Raw genomic sequence first — 20,898 nt, 5'->3', positions numbered from 1 at the left:
CACATAGGTGCCTGAACAGGGTATGGAACAGCAGACAGGGCAGCACTACCAAATGTGCCCCTGTCCATTGCCCCGAGAGCCAGCAGCTAGAAAGAGCAATATATGTGTGAGGAAGTGCGAGAACAATAGGATTTAGGGGCAGGAGCCTTCTGCACTTGTGGGAAACCTTCCATCTGCAGGGCACTGAGAGAATCTCTGTGGCAGAGAGTGCATGATGGGTACTCATTGCCAAAAAGGGAGCTCAAAGGTAAAGCTTCTTCAAGGTCAAGTGCCAACCTCTCCTTGCTTTGTCCCAACTCCTCTGAGAAAATCAAGAAGAGCTTGGTGCTAGGGACTCTGTGCCCAGGATGCAGAGGGCACTGTGTCAGGACCCCAGCTCTGTAGGTTCAGTCCAGCAGCTCCCCCATCTGGCCTCAGTTTTGTCATCTGTCAAATGAGTCAGAATGCAGTAAGTATGCCATGTGCCAAGTGTAAAGGGCTATGCATACACACAAAGGCACGGCCTCTGCGTCACTCTATCACCCAGGTCAGTGACTGGTCAGAAGGAAATGCCCTCTGGTTTAGGGCTTAGGCATCCAGCATAAGAATGGGGTGTGAGGGTGAATGGAGGAGACCATGCAGGAGATACAGAGTCCTAGATAGAATCCTGGCTCTAACTATATTGGCTGTAGGATTTCAGGCCAGGCACTTAATGCCTCCAAACCTCAGTGCCCTCATCTGTAAAATGGGGCCAGGGGGTGGAGTGAGAAGCATAAATGTGAGCATTCTTACAATTTTTGGTGAGGGGGCACCACACCCTGTCCCAACTCCAAAGGGGCTGACAGGGGCAAGTCTCTGACCTTTCGTTCAACTTTCCCTGACCTTTCATCCAATTTACCCACATTGCCTGTTCCCTGGATCCACAGATCAGCCAACATCCCAAGCTAGAAATTCACCCTAGTCTTCTCCCTGCAGAAGCCCAGAGAGAGCAGCACCAGGCCTCAAGTCACACAGCACCAAGACCCAGTAGAGTCCCCAAGGGCCTTTGCCCACTGCCCATGGCCCCTTTCCCTTCATAACATCCCTACCTAGAATAGCTGAAAGTGCCTCAAAACACACATTGTTTCCAAGCCTTTCCTCCCACCCAGGGACGTACAGGGAGGCCAAGGGGCTGCTAGAAGAAACTCAGTGTACCATGACAAAGCTAGTCCAGACTATGCTTCAGTATGAGGAATGTCTTGCTGACCAGCTCCCAAGCTCCATGTGGTCTGTGCAGAGCATGGCCCTCCCCTGCCACCTCCCCTAGTGAATGCCTCCCAAGTTACTCATGGCAGTTGGGCAATGGTCAGGGATCCAGCCTCCCACTTATGTAAGACATAATTACCTTGCCCACCCAGCAGGGCTCTCAGGATTTGGCAGGGCCACACCCACCCCAAGACCCTACATAGCCTCCCTCCGGCTCTGATTAGGGACCCATTAGGGTCACTATGAGTCAGTTTCAACTTGACGGTACATAAAAAGAACAACAAAGTGCTCCTATAGAAGCCCTGAGAAGCTCTGGTAGCATAGTGCCTAAGGCATTTGACTGCTAACCAGAAGACTGGAGGTTCAAATCCACCAACCACTCCTCGGAAAGAAGGTTGGGCAATCTACTTCCGTAGTGATACTGCCTTGGAAACCCAAGGATGAGTCGCTATGAGTCGGGGCCAACTTGACGGCACATAACAACAACAACATAGAAGCCCTGATAGCGCAATAGTTAAAGCACTCAGGTGCTACCAAAAGGTTGACAGCTTGCACCCAGCAGCTGCTGCACAGGAGAAAGACATGGCAGTATGCTTCCATAAATATTCATAGCCTTGCTGTACACCCTATGAAGCAGTTCTACTCTGTCCAATAGTCATTATGAGTTGGAATTAAGGGCAGTGGGTTTTTCAGTATTCCTGTGACCTGCTTCAGGAGCTCTGATGGTGTAGTGGGTAATGCATATGCCTGCTAACCAAAAGGTCAGTAGTTCAAATCCACCAGCTGCTCCTTGGAAGAAAGATGAAGCAGTCTGCTTCTGTAAAGATTTACGTGCTGGAAACCCAATGAGGGTCACTATCAGTTGGAAATCAACTGGATGGCAGTTGAGTTAGGTTTAGAGTTTGATGACCTGCTTTACTCCGAAGCTGCAACTCAAACAGAGGCACGACCTTGAGCCTACATGGCTGAGGCCTTTCTAAAAATAAAAACTGTAACAATCAAAGTAAGAACAGCTCCATGCTTTTCTGAACACCTACTATGTACTAGGCACTACACTGAGCTCTTCACAATCTCTTTACACACACTGTAATATTCATTCTCTCTCCTTACACTCCTGATGTCCACAGAAGGAAGGTGTGATTACTCCCGTTTTGACTGAGGCCCAGGGGCACTAAAGAAACTGCTGGGGCAAGACAGCCCATTCATTACAACTATGTCCGGTTTGGAAATCTCTCACATCACACAGCCCAGCCTGCTGAGATTCTGACATGCCAAAAACATCCTTTCCTCTTCCTGCAAAAAATCCCCTTTTTGCCCTCCAGGCCCATCCTCCCCCTCTGCATGACAAATCCTGCTGCGGTGGGCCACCACCTCACAAAAATTTCCAGGAAGGTCTAAGACTGGGAAAAGACAGAGCAATCCCCTTGAGAGGTAAGCACCCTGAGCTGGCAGCTGCCCAGGACCCAGGGCTGCCAGGCAGAACAGGCTTGGCAGCAACCAGCCTGGTGCCTGGCAGTGAGGCCAAGCCCCAGGCCATGGGTGCAGTATGGAGTTGGGTACAGGAAGGTAACAAAAGGGGCCGAGAAGTAAGGGCTGCACATCAGAGAGGGTGGAGGTCTGAGGGCAGCCACAGATTAATAAGGAGCCTTGAGCGATTTCAAGGATCAGCGTTGCAGGGTTGGCTGTGGGGAGTGCCAGGGTGTCTAGGGAGAAGCCTTGTGCAGCTAGCTAGGATGGGGCAGTGTGGGGGCCTACAAAGACAGAACAAGCTGAAGTGTAGTCAGGGTACTGTCTGGGGTGGAGGTACAGTGAAGGGAATTCGCTGAGGTACAGATGGAGGAATCAAAGTTAAATTCCAGCCCAGACACTGCCCAGGAATCAGGTGGGAGCAGAGCGAGTCTCACCTACGTCCCGCTGAGGACCCTGCGTGGGAGGTCCTGGCCAGGATGCAATCCTGACACTGGGGATAACAGAGAATTCCCGATTTCCGAAAGGATAAGGAGTCAGAGTGCAGTCCCAACCTCGGTCAGTCCCGGGAGCTCCTGGGCCTGGGTGCAACCCCAAGGCCCACAGTGGGAGTCAGAGGGGGTACAGACCTGGGTCGGATCCCGGACTGGACAGGGTTGAGGGCCCTGGGCGCCTCCAAGGTCCGGATGGGCAGGCCCCCACGGAGGCCAGGGTTGCAGGCAGGCCCGAGCCCGGCCTGGAGGAGAGGGTCTGATCGCCGGTCCCAACTGCCTCCTACCTTTGGACGGGGGTACGCTGGCGGGCTGACTCGAGGCTGGCGACTCCATGGTGCAGGCGGTCCGGCAGCGCGGAGGTGGGTCCTACTCGAGGGGGCAGCGGGCTTGGCCGGGGCCGCACGGACTCATGGCTGCTGGCGGGCAGCCCAGAAGCGACCCGACAGCGAGACAGCGGTGGGAAGACGTATCCGCAGTGGGCAGCGAGGTAGCCAGACTAAGCAGAGCCTCGAAGGCAGAGGTGGACTGCGCGGCGACGCAAGCCCCGCCCCACGCGCCGATTGGTCTTCTGTCTCCAGAATACATTCTGCAGCCTATCAGATACCAGATCTGCCCCTGCCAGTCAAACAAAGGACCTCGCCCTTCCTTTCCTCAGAATCAGATCCCGCCCACTGCCTGTCAAGCCCTCCAGCCACCCGGGAAATTTGGCCCAGCCAGGCTCCGCCTCCTTCCGTCTAAACCGGGCCCCACCCACTGCCTGTTAGTAGCGAAGCCCCGCCCACCTTCCCGGGAACCTCGGAGTCCTGCCCCCGTTCTGTCGTGAGTTAGGCCCCGCCCCGCACGCAGATTGGCCATCAGTCTCCAAGGCGCGCCTTGAGGCCTCTCACAGGCCAGGTCTGCCAGAGCCCGTCAAACAGGAGGCCTACCCCGTTCCAGTCGCCCAGAATCAGGTCTCACCTACTGACTTCAAGCCCACCCACACCCAGGAAACGCGGTCCAATTAGGTTCCTCTCTCTTTCGTCCTGAGCTGGCCACTTCTGCGACCCGTCAAGAGTCAAGTTCCGCCCACCTCCCCAGGAATCTGTCAGCTATTAGGCCCCGCCCCCCAGCCTACCCTTGCGCGACCTGGGGTGTGTCTTCTGGAAAAACCCCGAGACCAGCAGCGTGGTAGGCCAGCCCCGCTGGAGCCCCCCCCCCACCCCCCCCCCCCCCCCGCGGCAGGCGAGTAGGTGTTGTCGAGAAGTTAAAGTGCGGTCTGGTGAAACCTGGGTTCACGTCCCTATTGCACCTGTCCAGCGGAGATTACCTGGGAGGACTTAGTTGACAGCCCTGAGCCTTAGTTTGTCACTCTGTAAAATAGTGATTAGAGCAGCCTGTGCCACCGGGCGCTGTTCGCGAGGACAGGACGGGCGCTTGTATGGACGCTCAGGACATGTTTGTTCAGTGAGTGCGAAGGGCTGCACTCGCGTCCATGCACACACTCTTCCCGCTGGTGCCGGCGTTGGAAATAGGGGCAAAGGGGCATCCACGGTGCCGGCTAAGAAGGCAAGAAAAGTAGCTTTAAAGATTGCTGTCCTCACTGCCCACTCCCCCTCCCCCGTTCAACACGGGAAGTTCGGTAGATCGAACCCACCAGCCGTTCTGCCAGAGAAAGATGTGGTAGCTTGCTTCCTTAAAGAAACCCTATGAGAAGTTAGTTCTACTCTGCCGTGTACAGTTACTATGAGTAGGAGTCAACAGTAATGAGTTTGGTTTTGATTACTCAGTTCAGCTGGCCGTGATCAAGATCTCATTCAGGGACGCCCCTTAGCCTGCTTGCTCATTTTTAAAATGGTTGGTTTACCCTTCTCCCTTCTGCTCCTACTTGGAACCTCGGTATTTCGGGCACCACCAACCAATCTGGCACTGGAATCAAGTGACTTGGGATGGAAAGCCACAGCCTAGAGAGGCAGGGAGGGCCTGCAGAGGTTAAAGGGGTCAGTCCCTGCCCTAGGCAGGCATGGTAGACTTGGCCTGTTGGGACCTCACGTGAGTTGAGCTGGAAAGGCTTCTGTAAAACAGGCGTGACACCACAGGTCCCCACCCACACAGTGGTGGGGAGAGTCAGAAGAGATAAAGGAGGGGTTGTGAAGAAACCTTATAATTATCATTATTCTCTTCCTGCATCTCTAGCTCACCTTTTCCAGGCAGTAGGATGGAAACTCTTGAGCTTTGGACTCAGGCACAGATTCAAATCCCAACTCTGGACCTTGGGCAAATTGCTGAAAATGCCTGTTTACTTACCTGTTTACCTATCTGTCCCACAGGGACAATGAGGCCTCCCTGAACAGATTCCATGAACTAGTGCTTGAAAGTGCCTGGCTCAGGGCCTGGTACACACTACTGGCCCATGAAAGATGAGCTTGTGGACACACTGTTAGCCACAGGAAGTCATTCAGGCCATTCTACTCTGGGTGCTCAAGGGAGAAAGAGGCCCAGAGCACTCTATTTCAAATGGGTCATTTGAGCTAGTCATTTCACCTTAAGATCTGCTATTCATCCTTCTGTGAAATGGGCACCCGGTAGCATCTACCTCCTCCTTACCTCCAAGCCTAGTTGGATGGGTTTTCTTGGTTCAGATGCCTGCCAACTGCTCAAATCTCTACCCTCCCCCAGCCCACTCTGCTCTTTGGTGTGTTGAACATACCAATACAGGTTCTGGTTAAGACCTTTGATTGCTGCTCTCTCTGCCTGGCATATCTTTCCCCTATGCTTCATTCAGGACCTCCCTAGTCATGGTCTGACATGAGTCTTTGTTCTCTTCCCAGCACCAATTCTACCCATGCCAGTTCTCTTTGCTCTGGTTTTTAATCTGGTGCTCTCTCTAGAGTGTCCACCCCTCCTGAGCAGAGATATTGCCCATTTCACTCCCTGCTACATTCCTGGGGCATAATCGAAGCCTGGCACATAGTTTGAGGAATGAGCAAAGAAAGGAAGGAAGACCACAGCCATCCAAGGAGTGACTGAATGCCCACATGGGCCTCCCAGGCACCTCAATGAATCAGACAAGGCCCTTTTGTCCAAGGAGTTTATGAATTAGCCAGGGAGCCTGACAAAAAGCTTTGTTGTGTTTTGCCGTCGAGTCGGCCCCGACTCCTAGCGACCCCTCCTTGGGTTTCCGAGGCAGTATCACTACGGAAGTAGGATTGCCCAACCTTCCTTCAAAACTTCACATGGGGTGCTAAAAATAGATTCATGAACATGAGGCCAAGGAAGGTGCCAGAACTCTACCTGGGGTGAGATCAGAGAAGGCTTCTCAGAGGAGGTGACCATAAGACTCTTAAGGGCTGGTAGGAGCTCACTAGGCAGAGAAAGCAAGAGAGAGCACAGCTTAGAGGAGCAGCAGGGGCAAGGGCTGAAGCTGTGACCAGGGCTACATGTGGGGCCAAAGCATGATAAGGGCCAGACTGGGATCCAGACCTGCAGTGGGTGTCAGGAGGAGGTACACCATTGGAAAAGCCACACATCTTCTTTTTCTCTTGCTAGCCAGTTGCAGCAACATCTGTGGACCTCCTCTGCCCCTCAGGTGCAAGTCAGGCTGGGGTACTCGATGATCCCTCAGAACCAGAAGGGGCACTTGATATGAGCAACTACAAGCCTTTTACCCCAACTCCTAGAATAAAAGTCCCAAACACCTACCCCAGAGCACTTACCTACTCTAGGGAGATGCGCCCCTTAGAGCAATCAGCCATGAGACACCAGAGGGGCAACATTTACATAGAGGGAGATCTGGACAGACAGGAATGCATAGTTAAGAAGGGCATGGGGAGGTGGTAGTCACAGGGATGGGAGGAAAGGAGAGTTTGTTATGGTCAGGGATGGTAATAGGGGCATGAAATCAAAAGTGCACAAACTGTTGGATGTAAAACAAATATGCTTTGTAAATTTGCACCCAGAGCACAATAAAATTTTTAAAAATGAAAATTATAGCTTGTCAAAGGGTGATAAGGACTCTAGGAAAAAGTTGAGAATAGGGTGAGAACTTGTATATGGGATGAAAGATGCAATTTTAAAGAGGAAGGTCAGGAAAGGCCTCACTGAGAAGGTGACATTTAAGCAGAGACCTGAAGAAGTGACAGGGGCAACACTCTTCCTCTAGATATCTACAAAGATATCACATTCTTCCCCCAGATATCTACAAAGATATCTGGGGGAAGAGCATTCCAGGACATGGGAACAGCAAGTACAAATGCCTTGAGTTAGAAGCACAGGTGGCTTGTAGGGGAGTAGCAAGGAGATAAGATGGCTCGGGCAGTGACCTATATCCACCCCTTACACCTTCTCACTCATCGTGAGTTGTGTTGCACATTCTAAACCCCACCTGTCCCTTCTAACACCTGTGCAAGTCCACAAACACACACACATGCACGCACTGCCATCGAATTGGATCAGACTCATAGCGACCCCTCCCTAGGTTTCTGAGGTGGTATCACTACGGAAGTAAATTGCCCAACTTTCCTTCCAAGGAGTGGCTGGTGCATACACATGGACACACTCACAGGGCACACAAGTGTAGATGCACATGGGGTGGCTACACAGGTGAGTGGAGGTTCACAGACACAACCCATGTGTATCTGTTTCACACCTGTGTGTGTGGCCCTGCCATCAGCAGATACCTCCACAGCTATGTGACCCACAGAGTCCTCTAGCAGTCAGGCCCAGCACTGAGGATAGGCATGTAGCTGTGGCCTCTAGTGCTGTGAGTAGGGTCAGCCACCCAGCCCTACCCTCTCACACACACCCCAAACCCACCCCATGTCAGGGTACCCCCTCTGCCCCTCTCTCTATGCTTCCTGCCCCCAAGCCCTCCACACCCTGGCCACAGAGAAAGTTCCAGAACTCAGCTCAGAACTGACCATGCTGCAAACCCTGGTTCCTGAAGTGGGAAACTCCCAAATCTGAGGTCCTTCATACTTCAATTCCTGCTGACCTCTCTTAACATCCCCATAGTCCCACTATTCCCAATGTAGCTTTCTCCCACTAAATATTTGTATTTCCCTCATCTGGACATCCCATTCCCTGTCTTCCTCACCTGACACATTCTCACCCCTCCTTCAATGCCCAGTTCTAAAATAAGTGTGTGGGGGCCTCTCCCTCATGCCCTCCCCTGAACCCTTGTCCCACCCATCTCATCATAAATCACTCATCAGCCTCTTGCTGCTCCAAAGCAAGGGCAGGAGCCAATTCCACAGCCAATTGGAGGCTATGCTGTGGTGGTGGTTGTTGTTAGCTGCCGTTGAGTCTTCTCTGATTCATAGCAACCTTATGCACAGCAGAACAAAACACCGCCCAGTACCATGCCAGCTCCACAATCCCTGCTATACTTGAGCCCATCACCACAGCCATTGTGTCAATCCATCTTGTTGGAGCCTTTCCCTCTTTCGTTGATCCTCCACCTTACCATGCATAACATCCTTCTCCAGGGAATGGTCCCTTCTGATAACATGACCAAAGTAGGTGAGACGAAGTCTGTCCATTCTCGCTTCCAAGGAGCATTCTGGCTGCACTTCCTCTGGAACAGATTTGTAAGTTCTTTTAGCAGTCCGTGGTACTTTTGTCATTCTTTGCCAACACCACAACTCAAAAGTATCAATTCTTCGATTTCTTATTCATTGTCCAGCTCTCACATGCATATGAGGCGATTGAAAATATCATGGCTTGTGTCAGGCGCACCTTAGTCCTCAAGGAGACATCTTTGCTCCTCAGCACTTGAAAGAGGTCCTTTACACCCCACTTGCCCAGTGCTATATGTCGTCTGATGTCCTGACTGCTGCTTCCATTAGTGTCAATTGTAGAACCAAGAAATGTGAAGTCTTTGACAACTTCAATCTTTTCTCCATTAATTGTGATTCTGCTTATAGGTCCAGTTGTGAGGATTTTTGTTTTCCTTATATTGAGATGTAATCAAGACTGTATTCTTCAGTCTTCATCAGTAAGTGCTTCAAGTCATCCTCAATTTCAGCAAGCAAAGTTGTGTTGTCAGTGTATCACAGGTTGTTAGTGATTCTTCCTCCAATCTTGATGCCACATTCTTCTTCATGTAGTCCAGCTTCTCGGATTATTTGCTCAGCATATAGATTGAATAAGTATGAGAAAAGGATACAACCCTGACGCACTCCATTCTTGATTTTAAACCATGCAGTGTCCCCTTGTTCTGTTCGAATGATAGCCTCCTGGTCTATGTACAGGTTCCTCGTGAGTATAGTTAAGTGTTCTAGAATTTCCATTCTTCTCAATGTTATGCACAAGTTGTTATGATCCACGCAATCAAATGCTTTTTCATAGTCAATAAAACACATGTAAACATCTTTCAAGTATTCTTTGCTTTGAGCCGAGATCCAGCTGACACCAGCAATGATATCCCTTGTTCCACATCTTCTTCTGAATCCAGCTTGCACCTCTGGAAGTTCTCTGTCAATATACTGCTGCAACCATTTTTGAATTATCTCAGTAAGATTTTATTTGTGTGTGATATTAATGATATTGTTCTATAATTTCCACATTCTGTGGGATCACCTTTCTTTGGAAAGGTGCTATGCTGTGGGGAAGTCAGGATTTTGCCTTGAGGAGCTGAGAGGTGAGTGGAAGTCTCTCACTCTAGGGTCAGGTTCCATAGTTGCAGAGCAAGGAGGAGAAAGTCACGTGGGGGTAAAATACCAGGGAGAGTGGGAAGCTCACTTGCTTTCTGTAAAGTGTTGCCATGGAGACAGTTCCAACCAGTGGTGACCCATGTACAACAAAAGAAATGTTGCTCAGCCTTATTGCCATCTTCATGATTGCTATACTTCAGTCCACTGTTGCAGCTGCCATGTGTATTTTTGAGTGCCTTCAAACAAAGGGGCTTATCTTCCAGCACTGTATCAGACAATATTCTATTGTAATCCATAGGGTTTTCACTGGCTAATTTTTGGAAGTAGATCACCAGGCCTTTTTTCCTAATCCATTTTAGTCTAGAAGCTCTGTTGAAACTGTCCACCATGGGAAACCCTACTGGTATTTGAAATACCAATGGCATAGCTTCCAGCATCACAGCAACTCACAAACAACTGCAGTATGACAAACTGACAAAACAGGTGGTAGATTTAAATTGTTACCCCCCTCTAATCTCTAAGATTGCATGCATAGAAGTTAAATGAATCTGTACAAATGTAATGATTGCACTACCAAAACAGCCAGTGCCATGTCCCTTTGCACACCTCCTCTTGCTGACTCACTAGAATGATATGCATAAACTTAAAACTTTGCTTTGGTCACTACAGAGCCTATGGTCATCCATGGCACTCAGTAGATGCAAGTGAGCAATTGTGGAATGGAAGAAGGCTCCCAACACCCCAGCATGGTCCATACAACTATTATCTCCATTATGTCTGAGGAGAGAAATGGAGAGCTCAGTGGAGAGTTGAGGGGTTTGTTGGCCACCTCATCTGGCCTCGCTGGTGCTCTAGGTAGAATCACTGCTTCCTTCTCTACACCGCTTCCCACTGGTCATCACCCAAACGGCTGGGCCTAAACCCTTATGCAGAACAGTAGAGAGTACCACAGGGAGTGGTACATGGACAGGCCCTCTAGTCCAGTCTCCATCAGTGGAGCTACTAAGAGCCTCTGGGATTGGATGCTGACTCCATCATTGTTATGGATTGAATTATATCCCCCCAAAATATGTGTTGTAAATCCTATCCTCTATGCCTGTGGTTATAATCCCATTTGGGAAGGGTTGTCTTTGTTATGTTAATGAGGCAGGAGTAGTGTAGGGTTTATTTTGAGTCAATCTCTTGAGATATATAAGAGATTAAACAAGAGAGCAGAAACAGAGATGGGGTAAAATATATGCCAAGACATATGGAGATCTCCAAGGAACCAGGACCAAAGCTACAGAGAAAAGGACCTTCCTCCAGAGCTGACAGAGAAAACTTCCCCTAGAGCTGGCACCCTGAATTAGGACTTCTTGCTTCCTAACCTGAGAAAATAAATTTGTTTGTTAAGGCCACCCACTTATGGTATTTCTATTATAGCAGTACTAGATAACTAAAGCTAGGAGCTCTGGTAGCACAGTGCTTAAGGCACTCGACTGCTACCCAGAAGGCTGGCGGTTCAAACCCACCAGCCACTCCTCGGAAGGAAGGTCGGGCAATCTACTTCCATAATGATACCACCTCGGAAACCCAAGGAGGGGTTACAATGAGTCAGGTCCAACTCCGTGGCACATAACAACAACAACAAATAACTAAAGCAATCATTTACTAGTGTGTGACCCCAGGCAAGTTATTGAATCCATTAACTTCTTTGAGATTCAGTTTTATATGTAAAATAGGATGTAAATAATCCTTAAAGAGTCAAAGTGTGTTGTATATATTTTTTACTACAATTTAAATATTTTTTTAAAAAAGAATTAGGCTAAGGCCGTGACTGTCATAGTCAGAGCTGCTTAACACCTGACTATTCAATCTGCCATCTAGGTATCTTCCTAATATTCAACCAGTGTCATCAACTCCTTGTGCATTCTTCCAGGGAGGGAATAGACAGAGACAAATAAATACCTCTTTTGAGCTTTGGTAGCATAGTGCCTAAGGCACTTGACTACTACCCAGAAGGCTGGCAGTTCAAACTCACCAGCCACTCCTCAGAAGGAAGGTTGGGCAATCTACTTCTGTAGTGATATCGCCTCGGAAACCCAAGGAGGGGTCGCTATGAATCGGGGCCGACTCGACGGCACATAACAACAACAATTTATTGTTCAGAGGAGATTTTATCATTTATTTATCTTTACATTTTAAATTTTATTGTGGTAAAATACATGTGACATGACATTTGCAATTGAAACCATTTTTAAGTATACAATTCAGTGGCAATAATTTACATTCACCATGTTGTGCAACACATCTAAAACCAAAGCTAAACCCTTTGCCACTGAGTCATTTCTAACTCATGATATTACAAAACTGTGTTCTATAGGGTTTTCTTGGCTGTAATCTTTATGGAAGTGGATCACCAGGGCTTTTCTTCTTGGCACTGCTGTGTGAGTTCAAACCATCAACCTTTAGTAGCAAAGCACAAACCATTTGCACCATGCAGATACCTTCACCACTGTCTAGTTCCAAAACTTTCTTTTATAACCAAACAGAAATTCTCTACAAAGTAGGCAATAATTCCCCATTCCTCCCTCCTCCTTGAACTCTGGTAGCATAGTGCCTAAGGCATTTGACTGCTAACCAGAAGACTGGTGTTTCAAACCCACCAGCCTTTCCTCAGAAGGAAGGTTAGGTAATCTACTTCCATACTGATGTTGTTGATGTTGTTGTTGTTGTTATATGCCATGAAGTTGTACCCAACTCATAGCAACCCTTCCTTGGGTTTCTGAGGCGATATCACTATGGAAGTAGATTGCCCAACCTTTCCTTCCGAGGAGTGGCTGGTGGGTTTGAACTGCCAGCCTTCTGGTTAACAATCAAGTGCCTTAGGCACTGCGCTACCAAAGCTCCTCGGAAACCCAAGGAGGGTCCGCTGTGAGTCGGAGCCAACTCGATGGCAGTGAGTTTGGTTTGGTTTTGGTTCCCTCCTCCTAGCCCCTAGTAACAACTAATTTACTTTCTGTCTATTTATTTGCTTATTCTAGATATTTCATTTAAGTGAAATCATATAATATTTGTCCTTTTGTGTCTGACTTATTTCAATCACAATGTTGTTTTCATGGGTCATCCATGTGCTAGCATATATGAAAACCTCTTTTTTTTCTATGGCTGAGTAATATTCCATTGCATGGATATGCCACATTTTCTTCATCCATTCGTCTGTTGGTGGACACTTGAGTACCCACCGTGTGACAACTGTGAATCATACTGCAATAAGCACTAGTGTACAAGTATCTATTTGAGTCCCTGCTTTTGAATCTATTGGGTATATACCAGGAGAGGAATCGCTGAGTCATACAGTAATTTTATGTTTAAGATTTTGAGAAACCACCACACAGTTTTCCACAGCTGTACCATTTGACATTCCCACCAGCGATGGAATAAAGCCAAGTTCTGTGGTGAGGTTCAAAAGAGGGAATGTGTCTACGTGCTCCAGACCACAAGGGCTGTGGATGTGGCTCTGGAGGTAGGTGAGGGCTGGGGCTTTGCCCCAAGAACTCAGCTAAGGCTCCCACCCCTTCTAGGAGTGACCCAGCCCAGCAGTCTAGGCCAGCTGGCTGGCTATGATAAATGGATGCTGTAAACAACAAATGCTATCAAGGTGTCCTAAGGCTCTGGGGTGACTGGGAGGTCTGGGCTGGGGGGCATGAGGTCTCATCCTATTCACAAAGATAAAAAAGAACATTGATAAATAGTAGTATTGATGATGGTGGTGATAAGAGCATCCACTTACTGAGTTTTTATGAGGTTATCTAATCCAAAACAACCCTGGGAGAAAAATATTTGCAAAACACATATCTGATAAAGGGCTTGTACCCAGAAGAATTCTTGTAATGCAATAATAAGAAAGCAAACAATCCAATAAAAACTGTGCAAAAGATTCAAACAGACACTTCCTCAAAGAAGATGTAGGGTTGGTAAATAAGCACATGAAAAGATGCTCAACATCATTAGTCATTAGGAAAATGCCAATTAAAAGCACAGTGAGATGCTACTACATTTATTACAATAAAAACCAAAAACCAAACCCACTGCTGTCGAGTTGATTCCGACTCATAGAGACCCCCTTTGGGTTTCCAAGACTACAAATATTTATGGAAGTAGATTGCCCAGTCTCGCTTCCACAGAGCACCTGGTGGGTTTGAACGATCAGCCTTCTGGTTAGCAGTCAGATGCCTTAGGCACTGTGCTACCAGAGCTCCTTTTATTACAATAGCTAAAGGTAAAAAGACTGACAATTCCAAGTATTGGTGAGGATGTGGAGAAGCCACAACTCTGGCAGGAACCACACTGCTGGTAAGGATGTAAAATGGTGCAACCACTCTGAAAAACAGTTTGATTATTTCTTACAAAGTAAATATACATATACCATACAATCTAGCTATTCCACTCCCAAGAGAAATGAAAACTGTTATTTACACAGAAAACCTGTGTGAATATTACTAGAAGCTTTATTCATAATAGCTAAATCCTGGAAAGAACATAACTGTCCATGGACTTGCAAATGGATAAATAAATTGTGGTATATCCAGAAGTGAAATACTACTGAACAATGAAAAAGGAATGAAGTTCTGATACATGCTGCAGCATGGTTGGATCTCAAATACATTATGCTGAATGAAAGAAGCCAGACCTACATTCAATATACTTCCATTTATATGACACTCTGGAAAGGGCAAAACTATAGACAAAAAATAGATCAGTGGTTTCAAGGAATTGGTAGTAGGAAAAGGGAAATGACAAAGAGGCACAAGGGAAATTTCAGGGTTAAAGGAAATATTCTATATCATGATTATGATGGTGGTTATATAACTGTATATATTTGTCACAAAAACATCAAACTGTACACTTAAATGAATGAATTTCATTGTATGTAAATTATACCTCTTCAAAGGTGGGGAATTCAGGAGAACATATTCAATAAAGGGGAAAAAAAAAAAAGCCCTGAGCACTTAGCACCATTACTGCCAAGTGAAGAAGAGGGAAGTGAGGCTCAGAGGGATGGTATGATGGACTCAAGGCCAGAGAGGAAGTCCTTAATGGGGGTTAGGATTTGGCTGCACCAAACCCTTTGTGCTCGCCTTCTTTGCCCTACATTTGCTATGTGGCTGCAGGCCAGCCACCAGTGACTGATGTGTCTCAGTTTCCCATTGTGTAAAACACGTGGGATCAACAAAAGTCAAGCCCTCCCAGACCAATGGGGCAGACAGACCCAGATCAACATAATGATGATATTCAGGCTGGCTTCGGGAGGCTACAGGGCTACGTCTGACCCAACCTGGGTTAAGGTTGGGGAAAACTTACCAGGTGGGGGATATGTGAACAGGTCTTCCAAGGATGAATAAGAGTTTGCCAATAAGATTGTGGGAAAAAGGACATTCTAGATAACCGACTAGAACATCCCAAATATCTCCCCAGTTGCCCTACCTCTCCCCACACACACACCACAGGTTCAATGGGTTTAATAAATTTACCCCTTTAGTTTCTATTTGCAGTACCCAATATTCCTTTGAAACACCAGACAGATCCGACAATGGCCAACAGTAAACTTCAGGCCTCCATTAAAGTTCAGGTTCTCTGAGCATCTGTGTTGCACTGGCACTTGTACAGAATTGATAATTCCCCATAGCTGGGATACTTTATGTACCAGTGAAGACATCCTTTCCCCTCCAAGAAGAAATTAAGAAAATCACTCCTAAAACTCCAGTTTTGGCTGCAAGCTCTTTTCCTCCATTCTCACCCCTTCAGAGTCTTTTTCATTGTTGTTGTTTTGCAGAGGAATGAGAGAACAAATCATAACCTGAGTTACAAAAACAAGACAGTGATGGCTATAAAGGGAGTGATCAGGAGCAACAGAGATACTCCTTCACCAGCCACATCCAATGTGTATGCTTCACAGAAAGAACAAAAATAACAAATCCACAAATTACAGGTTAGATTTACAAACCAGCCACTCCTCAGAAGGAAGGTTGGGCAATCTACTTCCATAGTGATACTGCCTTGGAAAACCAAGGAGGGGTCACTATGAGTCGGTTTGACTCTAAGGCACATAACAACAACAAACGGTGGAAGGCAGGAAGGGGCGGTGGGAGGGTAAGTTGCACAGAAAGAAAAAGTATTCAAATCAGTCCAGGCACAGGGTCCAGCAAAAGCTAGAAAATAGCTACAGAAAAATTCCTGGTCCTTTCAGACTGGTGTTTTAAATTCACGTACTGGTGTCAGGAAGATTCTGACTAAGTGTACTAGAGACAAAATTCCAATTCCTCAGAGAGAAGGAAATATGCAAATGGCCTTGCTCCTGCCTTCCCCAGGTAGGGGGAGGTGAACAGAGAAAAGAGCTGCCACATCATCTTCCCAAGCCCACTCATACCCTGTGGGTGACAGGTGAAGTCAGTGGACGGCAGCAGCCTTCAGTTTGGCAGGAGATGGATGCAGTGAAGGGAACTTCTCTGCAGAGGCTGAGCTACCCAGAGCAGACTGCAGGTAGACCATCTTATTGAATAGTCTGTTGCTTAAAAAGACTACCAAGGAGAAGAGGCACAACAGAAAAAGGTATGCTTAGCCAGCGGTTTTTGCTTCACTGGCACTGATAATGAATAAAGGAAAGAGAATGAAGAAGAGGCAGCCACTGATAATGTGTGAGGAGCGCATTGCTGTAAGGAAAACCAAGGACAAACCAAATCCAAAGTAATAAGGTCCATTCCTTTCTATGTTTGACAATCACTGGCGCATTTCAATTCCTTTATTGAACCAGCGATATTCAAAGTAGTATAGTGAATATAGAAGGGACACATGCAGGAGACTAACCAGTTGATCAACAAGATGGATGGGGAAGAGACTCACAAACATTCCCTAGAGAAGGAAAAGAGCCTGCAGCAAAAGGTTGAAGAGCATTATCAGTGGACACTAGGAAATGGTGAGGCTTCTTCCCTGATACCTCAAATACCAGATCAGCTATTCTTGGAAGCAAATGGCATTGACAACTTTGCTAAGCACAAACAGGGGGAGCAATCAAAGAGCACTAAATATTGACGCAAGAAAGAATTCCAGCCACGACCAAACGTCTCCATGTAGTGATAAATCACCAATAATTTGTGCTGTTACTGACTAAAGCACAGGAATAAATACTTGGTAAAACAAGAGGAGACTGAACCAGAATACTCCTCCGTTCCAAGTGCAGCACTGGACAATTCTACTAACAATAGGTGTTTCACTCTCCTCCTTCTGCTCTACACTCTGAGCTCTCCTCTGTGCTAGGGCACTACTTGCTGTTCTTTGATGACTTTGTTCCTCCCATTTTTGCTGTATTTGAGCATCCAGCTTTGAGATGGTACAGATACTCCAGATGGACTCCTTGATTCCCCTGGCAAGGTCTTGGAGAAAGGTTTGGACACTATCAGCCATCTCTTCACCACCGAAACTGTCAACTACACAGAAGATACACAGAAGATGGAGCAGCACCTTAAAATCTCTCATCATGAAGGGCCCTGCAGCTCTGCCAGCAGCCGCAGCCTCAGTGGCTCCCAGGACGCTCCGAGGCTGGCACTTCTGCTTGTCCTACCTCTTGCTGCCTGAAGTTACATCATTATGCCATTCCTCAGGCCAAAGCTTTGCTTGTAGCAAATTTGACAGGACAGGGCACACACAGAGAATATGAGTAAGGTAGTCAAGTTACTAATGTTGGTGGGTCTTACAGCTCAGTGGGTCTGGGCCAGGGGAGAGAAAGGATGTAGGAAGGTGCAATGGTCCTACAGGGCAGCCTGAGGTAGGAGGGCATAATATTCCAGGGATTGCAGGGACAGGAGCACATGTGACAGCACCCCCTGCATGTAGAATAGAAATCAAGGGCCTACTTACATGCTATTCCATAACTGTTCCATTCATCTTCCTATTGCTGATTTTGGATTCAGAGGAGTGATTGCTCCCATTTTCCAGAGGAGGGAACAGCAGCACAGAGAAGTCAGGTAAGTCCTCTAGGGTCTCAAAAAAGCAAAAAACCCCAAACTCACTGCCGCCAAGTCGATTAGTAGGTTACCCTATGTTCCTTCCAAGGAGTAGCTTGTGGGTTTGAACCACCAGCCTTCTGGTTAGTAGTCAAATGCCTTGGGCACTACACCACCAGAAGTCTCAGAGTGTCATAGCAAACCTGTAACAGAGCCAGGCCTGCTGACTCCAAAGTCAGTCCTCTTGCCCTGGGGACAGGTAGGAAGAGGGACACCCTCCCAGACTCATTGTGTGACTCAGGGTCTCAGTTTCTATCTCAGTAAAATGGAGCTCTAACAGATCCACCCTTACCAAGCTTTTTGTTTTGTTTTGTTTTTGAAGGGAATGGAGAGAAGGGGGTAAAACATAAGACCAAAGGATAGGAGTGCTGGCTTCAGCCTCATTGCCACCAGCCCAAACACCTACCTTCACATGCGTAAGAAAATGTAATTAGGAAGGTAAGTCAGGGGTTGTAAAAATGGCAGTGTAGGGGCATCTGACCTCCTCTAGCTTCACTAAAGGGGAGAATCGAGATCAATATCAGCCCAAAGTTGACTCCTATGAGGCAGAAGTCAGACAGACTTCCTCTCTCCATCCTTTTTACCAGTTCTTATACCAGTTGTCTCTCCCATGCAGAGTTGTATCTGTGGAAAATAGTGCCTATGGCAAATAATTTTGAATTGCTGCATAATCTCTCACAGATGGTGATGGAAACTCCAATGGCCAATAGAAACTGTTCAGTGGCACCTCTCCTCAAGTGGTACCCAGCATACTGTGCCATACCTGCCATACCTTAGATATGCCTCTGATCCCACAGCACTCCCTATTCTGCTGGGTTTGATCATTTGTTTCAGTGGCTACACAGAACTCACAGACCATACTCACAGTTATAGGATTTATTAGGGAAGTGACAGGTTATAATTCAGGATTAGGAATGACTCTGGATGTAGTTCTTCAGTCAAGACTTTTCTCAGCTGTGCCTACAGGCAGGCCTCTCCCTTGGCTCCTGTCATAATATTGCAAATGTTACAAAGCTCTTTGACTCTGTCAATAAGTCTAGTGGGATGGCAAAACTGAGCAATCTCCTCACTAGAATTCCAAACATCTTTTCTTTCTTTCTTTCTTTCTTTTTTTTTTTGCATTCAGGGAGATAATCATGTTCCTTGATCTGAAGAATCTATTTTTCTGGTTAGAACTTTGAGTATCTGCATCCATAAGCAATGTCCAGTCCAGAGCAAGTCATCAAATTGCAACAAGCCTTGAAAGAAAAAAATTTCCAACCAAAAATTATATACCCAGCAAAATGGTACCTTAAATATGATGGTGAAATTAGGAAATTAGGAGATTTCCAGATAAGCAGAAACTAAGAGACTTTGTTAAAACCAGACCAACCTTACCAGAGATGCTAAAGAGAGTCCTTTGGACAGAGAACCAACAACAGCAACAACAACTAACCATTAACACATATGATGACATAACCCAGAAACCAACCCAGTTATGGAAGTATCCAAAGTAAATAAGCCTACAAGATTGTAAACAGGAACCAGAGACATCAATTGAAAAATGACAACTACAAACCAAAAAAGGGAAAAAAATGTGTAGTTACAGAACTTCTACATTGTAGGGAAGTCAAGACAACTTCCAGATAGAAAGGGCTGTTCCAAACTTGGGAAGAAAATTAAAAATCACAGAGTAACATCAAAGAAAAATGATAAACCTTCACATCACAATAAAAAGAGAACAAGCATAAATATACAGCAATACTAAAACAATAGCAACAAATGAATTCATAACAGGATTCATTCACAAAACAAGCTCAGCACAGAAAATTATGTGGAACAAAGAAATCAGCAACAGCACAAAAAAGCACATAACAAAATGACAGCAACAAATTCATACTTGTTGAAAATTACACTGAATGTCAATGAATTAAATACATCACTCAAGAGACAGAGAGTTGCAGACTGGATAAAAAAACATAACCCATCAATATGCTGAATACAAGAGACACACCTTACAAACAATGACAAAAATAGACTAAAAATCAAAGGTTGGAAAAAGTTATATCAAGCAAATGGCAACCATAAAAGAGCAGGAGTGGCAGTATTAATTTCTGATAAAATTGACTTTAAGACAACAACTGCCATAAGAGACAAGGAAGGACATTATATAATGATTAAAGGATCAATTGAAGAAGATATAACCATAATAAATACCTATGGACACAATGAAAGGCCCCAAAATACATAAATCAAAATCTAACAGAACTGAAAAGACAAATAGATGACTCCACAGTTATAGTAGGAGACTTTAATATACCACTTTCAAGCACAGATAGAACTGGAAAGAAACAAAGACACAGAAGAACTAAACAATACAATCCGCCCACTTGACCTTATACACATCTGTGAAGCACTTCACCCAACAACAGCACAATGTGCATTCTTTTCCAGTGTACATGGAACATTCTCCAGGATAGACCATACATTAGGCCACAAAGCAAGCCTTAATAAATTTTAAAACATTGAAATACTGCAAAGCATCTTCTCAGATCACAATGCTGTAAAATAAGAAATCAGCAATAGGAAGATGAATGGAAAAAGAGGAAACACACGGAAACTGAATAACACCTTGAAAATGACTGGATAACAGAAGAAATTAAAAATGAAATGAAAAAATTACTTGAATCAAACAAGAATGAAAACACAACATACCAAATTCTTTGAGATACAGCAAAAGCAGTGATCACAGGCCAATTTATAGCAATAAATGTGCACAACAAAAAAGAAGAAAGAGCCAAAATCAACACCTTAGCCCAAGATCTCCAATAATCAGAGAAAGAGCAGTGAATACCCCAACAGTCACCAGAAGAAACTGACAACATTCTTACTCAAACTATTTCAAAACATAGAAAAGGATGAAATCCTCCCTAATTCATTTTATGAAGCAAGCATAACCTTGATACCAAAACCAGGCAAAGACATCAGTAAAAATGAAAACTACAGACCGTTGTTGTTGTTGTGTGGCGTCGAGTCGGCCCCGACTCATAGCGACCGCTCCTT

General features: G+C 46.2%; 1 pseudogene; it reads right to left on the bottom strand.

Moving 5' to 3' along the window:
* Nucleotides 1-16,374: 16,374 nt before the first annotated feature.
* On the bottom strand, nucleotides 16,375-17,257 carry LOC103197573 (annotated as a pseudogene).
* Between the last annotated feature and the right edge of the window lie 3,641 nt (nucleotides 17,258-20,898).

This window comes from Orycteropus afer, unplaced genomic scaffold (assembly GCF_000298275.1).
Source record: "Orycteropus afer afer isolate SDZICR_OR568_19922 unplaced genomic scaffold, OryAfe1.0 scaffold00080, whole genome shotgun sequence".
NCBI lineage: Eukaryota > Metazoa > Chordata > Mammalia > Tubulidentata > Orycteropodidae > Orycteropus > Orycteropus afer.
The sequence above is the reverse complement of the archived record's forward strand: the minus strand, read 5'-3'. Positions and strand labels throughout refer to the sequence as shown.